At 34.7% G+C, this 6,000-nt stretch overlaps 1 long non-coding RNA gene across 1 annotated transcript; it reads left to right on the top strand.

Annotated features, from left to right (window-relative positions):
• Positions 1-2,711: 2,711 nt before the first annotated feature.
• LOC128198098 (uncharacterized) lies at positions 2,712-4,172 on the top strand. Its single transcript, XR_008250843.1, has 2 exons — positions 2,712-3,282; positions 3,934-4,172. It is a non-coding gene; the product is annotated as an uncharacterized LOC128198098 (long non-coding RNA).
• Positions 4,173-6,000: the final 1,828 nt, after the last annotated feature.

Here is a 6,000-nt window from a genome sequence, read left to right on the forward strand (position 1 = left end):
CCCTAAAAACATGAGTATTAGATTTGTAATCTGGTGTCATTGATTCGAATTTCCTTTATTTTTGCAGTCAAAAAATAATAACTGAAAGAAAAGATGTGTGGGAGAGAGACGAAAAAATCCTTATCGCAAGTTATAGGAATTGACGCCCCCGTCCGCCCCTCGCCTCGCCTCCGACATTCCACTGAATATCGGCCGTCGGCGAGTTCGGCGCGTCGCGATGCATTGCGTACGACTCCTCGCCTCAAATGAGGGGTCCTCACGAGGTCCTCGCGAGCACCTCACCTCGTCCTCCCTCAACCTCATGTAAAAATAATGAGTTACCCATCTCTAGTGTAAAAGAACACTAGCACCCGATGCAACGTGACGCAGACACACGCCACGCGATCCAGCCGTTCCAGATTTGCGTGTTACCGATAGTGGAGGTAAACACCACTGGAAGTTTAGATACACAATAGGTGTCAAAGACTGGAAGCATGTCACGCAGTGTGGACATGGCAAGGAAGCATGTCCCTAAACAACACGCGCTATCAGAATAGAGAAATTCCGGCAAGGGAATATTTCTCTATGATCTGTGATGTGAAATGACGTGCAGTCTTGAATATTGTTTGTTTCTTTGACACCTAAGGTTTGTTTCTTTTAGGTTTTTTAGGACAACACTACATAAAATATGCATGCGGTTTACTTCAAAGAGTAAAACATGAATCATAATTTACTCTTTGAACATAGAATATGCCATAGAAATGTCGGAAATGTCAAATATTTCATAAGATAAGTTTGACATTTCTATCAAAGATTACAGTGTATTATTGGAAATAGATAGGCTACTCGAACTTTTTTCGGAACGAATGTGATAGCGCCATCTAGTGACTAGATACGGTATTTTTAGTATAGTAAAAAGTATAAAAATAGTAATGCATATTTTTTGTAAAGGAGAGACATTTTTGGTTTTGTAATAGTTGAAGAAACCAATTGAGAAAAAACAAAAATAAAAATACAAAAAGTTTTCCATTGTTACCCCCGGGTTCGAACTCAGGTTTATTAGATCGAACCTTTGTTATGCACCACTAGGCCAAATGACTATGAGAAACATCGTTGAAATTAATGTACACTTACTGTCTTTCTTTGATAATCCCTTTGCTTTAGAAATATAAACACATTCTTCCTATTACGCGTAAAAATTAAAAGGATAAATGATTTTTTTTCGGTTTTTTTTCCATACTTACACGGTTTAAATTTCTAAAAACATTTTAATACATACACACCCTTAGACCATTAATAACTGGACGTGGTTCGCTAACCGTTACCCCTCTGGCAAATATCAAAAATCTATGATCTAATGCGTTTATAAAAACTGTTGCTACAGAATCGATGTTTCATTGTTGTAATCGTTTTCGTCGTGTAAGGAGCTCCGAAAAAATGCCGGTTTGTATAGTTAAATGGCATAAAAAACGGCCAAAAACTTGTAGTTTAGTAAAAGATGGAGTAACGTTTCATTTGAAAGTATTTAAAAATTAATTTTATCAATTTTTTAATAAAAAAAATTTATAAAAAGAATTGATTCTTTTGACGAAACAGCCAAACATCGATCAGTAATCGAATATTCTATGTATTTAATCTGTGGATAGTCTAAGCAATGTCACAGTAAATATGCAAGCAGTAGTTTGACTTTATACTAGAGGTCGAAATGCGAGCTATATCTCAATTTCAATTTCAACTTCTAGTTAAATAGATTTTATTAATTAGAAATAAGACTAACTCACTAACATACTAAACTTAAAACAGTACTTAGTGTATCACTAACAATATACTAACATAGAAAAAAAAAATTAAAACTGTTACTCTTATTAATTGAAAAACTTGTTTAATGTAATAATGTAAGGAATAATAAAGGCTTTGAAATTGAGAAAAACATAAGGGATTAAAGGGCTAACATAATCTACGGAACCCTACACTGCGCGTGGCCCGACACGCACTTGACCGGTTTTTTAATACTTGGTCACGTAGTGTGGAGGTAATACCTAGATGGCATCACCAAAATAAACAAATGAATACGACCTATCCTTCAAGGTCGTATCAGCCTTATTTAAATCTACCAATCAAAAAACAACACGCATTTTATTGATCACTTCCTATTTTACTACAATTTACAAAATATTTTATTTGTTTACATAAAAAAAGTATATTTACAATCACAAAACTAAATGGAAATACAAAGTTGGCAAATGTAATTAAAATGCTGGAGTCAGGCAGCCCTATCACATGTTTACGTACCGCGCACTGTAAGTATTTATTTCAAAAATACGGCCGAGTATACTGCTTGTATATATTTTTACTGTGCACAACGTGTTTGTTAGTGTGTGTAAAAATTACGCGTGTGTGTATTGCGAGTCAAATTTATAGTTGTGTGTAGTGTATGGACACAGAATATACTTAATGGTGTTAAATGTTTTCGATGTGTGAGTTTACCTCGTCCCCCTCAAAAAATGACAGACTTTTTTGTTGGTGAATTTGGGTGCGAACCGCGTCCAGTAATGGTCTAAGTACACACTATATGTAATTGAATTTACTATCCTGGAATCTTAAATCTAGGATGTAGATGGCGCTGCTTCATAAAGATTTCACGTTCTTCTAAGTTCCCATGGCATGATTTCTATTACGGTATTCAATGTACTCTATGGTCAAGAGTCTATAACTCTATAGTGATCTGTGGGTCCTTGGGCCTAATTGTCTAACGCAAACGATTGAATTTGACAATTGAAATCGTACGTTTTTACTTGTCAAACGGCTATTTCGGATTGTGTAAGCCAATGGAAAGCCATCGGTTGGGCATAGTTTGTTCATTACGATTAGATCGTTATTTTTATACGAAGAGTGAATGATTTGATATGTTTTAACAGTTATTTGCGATTGTCTTCGAATTGTGTAAAGTTTTATGGTCATGGCTTATGTCAAAAACTTACGATGGGTCTTGAGTCACCTTTGATCGTAAAACGGACAAATTGTGGATGTCCAAAATTCCAAAATAATAATTTATATTTTGTTAAATATCTAAAATTAATATTTTTTTCCATTCTAAATCTCTCAATTCAGTCTCCCCGTCCACAGTTAGCATTTTTAGGACGAAACTTTGCGAAGTGTTTTGTTTGTAAACAATGAACTCTGTTAAAAAGAGTAATAAATAATATATTCTTTGCAATGAACCTATAAAGTCAAAACAATGAAGTTAATTGAGTGCTATTAATCGATTTATATAGGATGCTGAGACTTGGACTCTGAGAGAAAGTGAGAAAAAGAATATACACGCTCTAGAAATATGTTGAAGAAGAATGCTTGAATATCCTGGACACAGTCTCACTCCTCCAAGAACTGGGGATCAAACAGCATCTTTCTTCCAGCATCCAATGTCTTCTTACACACACTTTCTTTGGACGTACCAGAGAAAGAGACGATAAGTCCATAGAGCGACATAAACTCAATACCTACGATATTTAATACCATACCATGTTTTAGATTTCTGCGACATCTTGCATGTTGTTGTATCCAATGTGTTGGGATCTGTGTTCCAGGGCTTACCTATGTGTGTGGTTTAGTTAAGTTTGCTGGTTATTAAGCAAAAAGGAATCGAATTTCATTTTTAAAATTATGATTATGGTGAACGAACTCTTTCGTCATCGCTCATAGGTACATTTACATTTTCCATTGGTGCATGCCCACCCTAGGAATCCTAGGATTCTGAGCTACCGAATAGGAATAGGAAATAATAGTAGATAAGCCAATGGGTGGGATTAGAATAGGATAGGAATAGGGAATGAGTCAAAGCGAAGCTTGTCTGTCTGCTATATTATCTTAGTACACAAACTACACTTACATTGAGACTAAATGTTGATGTGTGTATTTTATAATATGCTCAATATTAACAATTTTGCTTTACAGGATATTTGGAATATGCCCTATAACTGCAGACTCCAATATTACAAAAAGCACCTGCAATACAATAGAATAACATATTGGTGTGCTGAAGAAAAGATAGCAAAGGCTTTTAGCTGATAGGACATTGTACTGATGACCCTGTTATCTGGTCAAATCATAAATGTGTGTGTATTATCAAAATATTTGCATAGATTGTGAAATGCTGATGATATTTGAAAATAAAAGAATACTTACTTCGCTGAGTTTGTTTTTTGTAGTCTTTTCCAAAACTAAAGCTTTCAGTTTAACATTTTACTATTAATATTTTTTTTACCATTACAATAATTAAATAAATTATTCAAAAAAGTGTAGTTGTAAAAAATACATTTATAATACCTGTGTATGTTCACCCCCGTGCAGTTTCACCCACATAATTCCTGTTCCCGTGGGAAGGAATACATGGCCTATAATACTCAAATGTGGATTTTTATTGGTAAAATAATCCTACAACACCCTAACCCTAACCCTACAATCTCACAAACTGTATCTTTTTATTACAGTATCTTGACTACTAGTATTCTAAGAATTATGAAAATGACACCTCTGAGGGTGAAATAGGGGTTGGAAGTTTATAAAAAAAAGATTTTTTAAGTTTATTTATTATAATAATAATAAATACAGTAAACATAGACTTTCAGTTAGACATTTTTTAAACCCTGAAACCACAAAGCTTAAAAAAAAATCAAATATATACTTCTCATCCAAACAGTAGGCCTGTACAGTACTTGCAGACACTGTTTTGATGATTAGTATATTTTCTTAAATCAGAAAAACGAGTTTTACCAAATTAGAATATAAATCTGCTAAAGCCTAACTAGCTACTCCATAAAGGGGCCAGACTAGACACTGAGGGATCATGGATTCAGCCCTGCCCACTGTACTTGACAACATATTGGCCATACTTAAATGTTAAAGCATGTTTATTTATAAATATGTTTTACCGTAAATAAATTATTACAGATGCTATCTTTCTAACAGCTAGCAGGATAGGTACAATGAAGTTACATACTAAATAATCAAATTTATTTTATAATTAACAAAAATGAGTAAGAATATAGATGGATGGCTGACATAGAGAGCTCCTGGAATTAGACACACACACACACCACATTTTTCTTAAACTGGCTCAGCTAGTCAGTCTTGTTGTCAAAGCACTCATCTTCATGTCTTTGAGTCAATATCAGTGGATCATCATAATGGTCTGTTCATAATAATCAATTTAGTCTGAAATTAAAAAAAACAATTAACATTTCATACTAAAAGTTAGATAGAATCTTTGAGAGGAAAACATTAGCAGTGGTGTCCTGGGTTTGATCCCTGGCTGGGCCGATTGAGGTTTTCTCAATTAGTCTAGGTCTGGCTGGTGGAAGGCTTCGGCCAGTTACCACCTCACTGGCAAAGACCTACCACTAAGCGATTTAGCATTCCGGTACGATGCCATGTAGAAACCAAAAGGGGTGTGGATTGTTTTATTACTCCTAACAAGTTAGCCCGTTACCATCTTAGATTACATCATCACTTACCATCAGGTGAGATTCGTAGTCAAGGGCTAACTTGTAAAGAATAAAAAAAAAACCTGCTCCAATGTGGATTGGTAGTTATGGTGTTAATATACCACTATCAGATGTTAATGATAATTAATGTTCCGAAGGTCCTGTGTCTGATCCCCGGCTGGACCAATTGAGACATACTGCCAAGCGATTTAGCATTCCGGTGTGATGACATGTAGCAACTGAAAGGGTTGTGGATTTTCAGTTTAACTTGTAAAGAATAAAAAATAAAATAAAACAGTAACATTTTGCTCTCAGTAGAGGATTTTGAATGGTATATCTAAATGCCTAGATAAACTAACTCTGCGAACCCATTGTAATTATGACACTGTTGTTGGTTGGTGAAGGAATAAAACACCCTAAAGAGCTAGAGAACTGTTCAAATCCTTTAATAATAAGTCTGTTTGTGAAGTCACTCATCACACACTTAGGTAAACCTATGTATATTAGTGCCGATTCATACGAGACTTAGAGATTAACA

The sequence above is a fragment of the Bicyclus anynana genome, chromosome 5 (assembly GCF_947172395.1).
Source record: "Bicyclus anynana chromosome 5, ilBicAnyn1.1, whole genome shotgun sequence".
Lineage (NCBI taxonomy): Eukaryota > Metazoa > Arthropoda > Insecta > Lepidoptera > Nymphalidae > Bicyclus > Bicyclus anynana.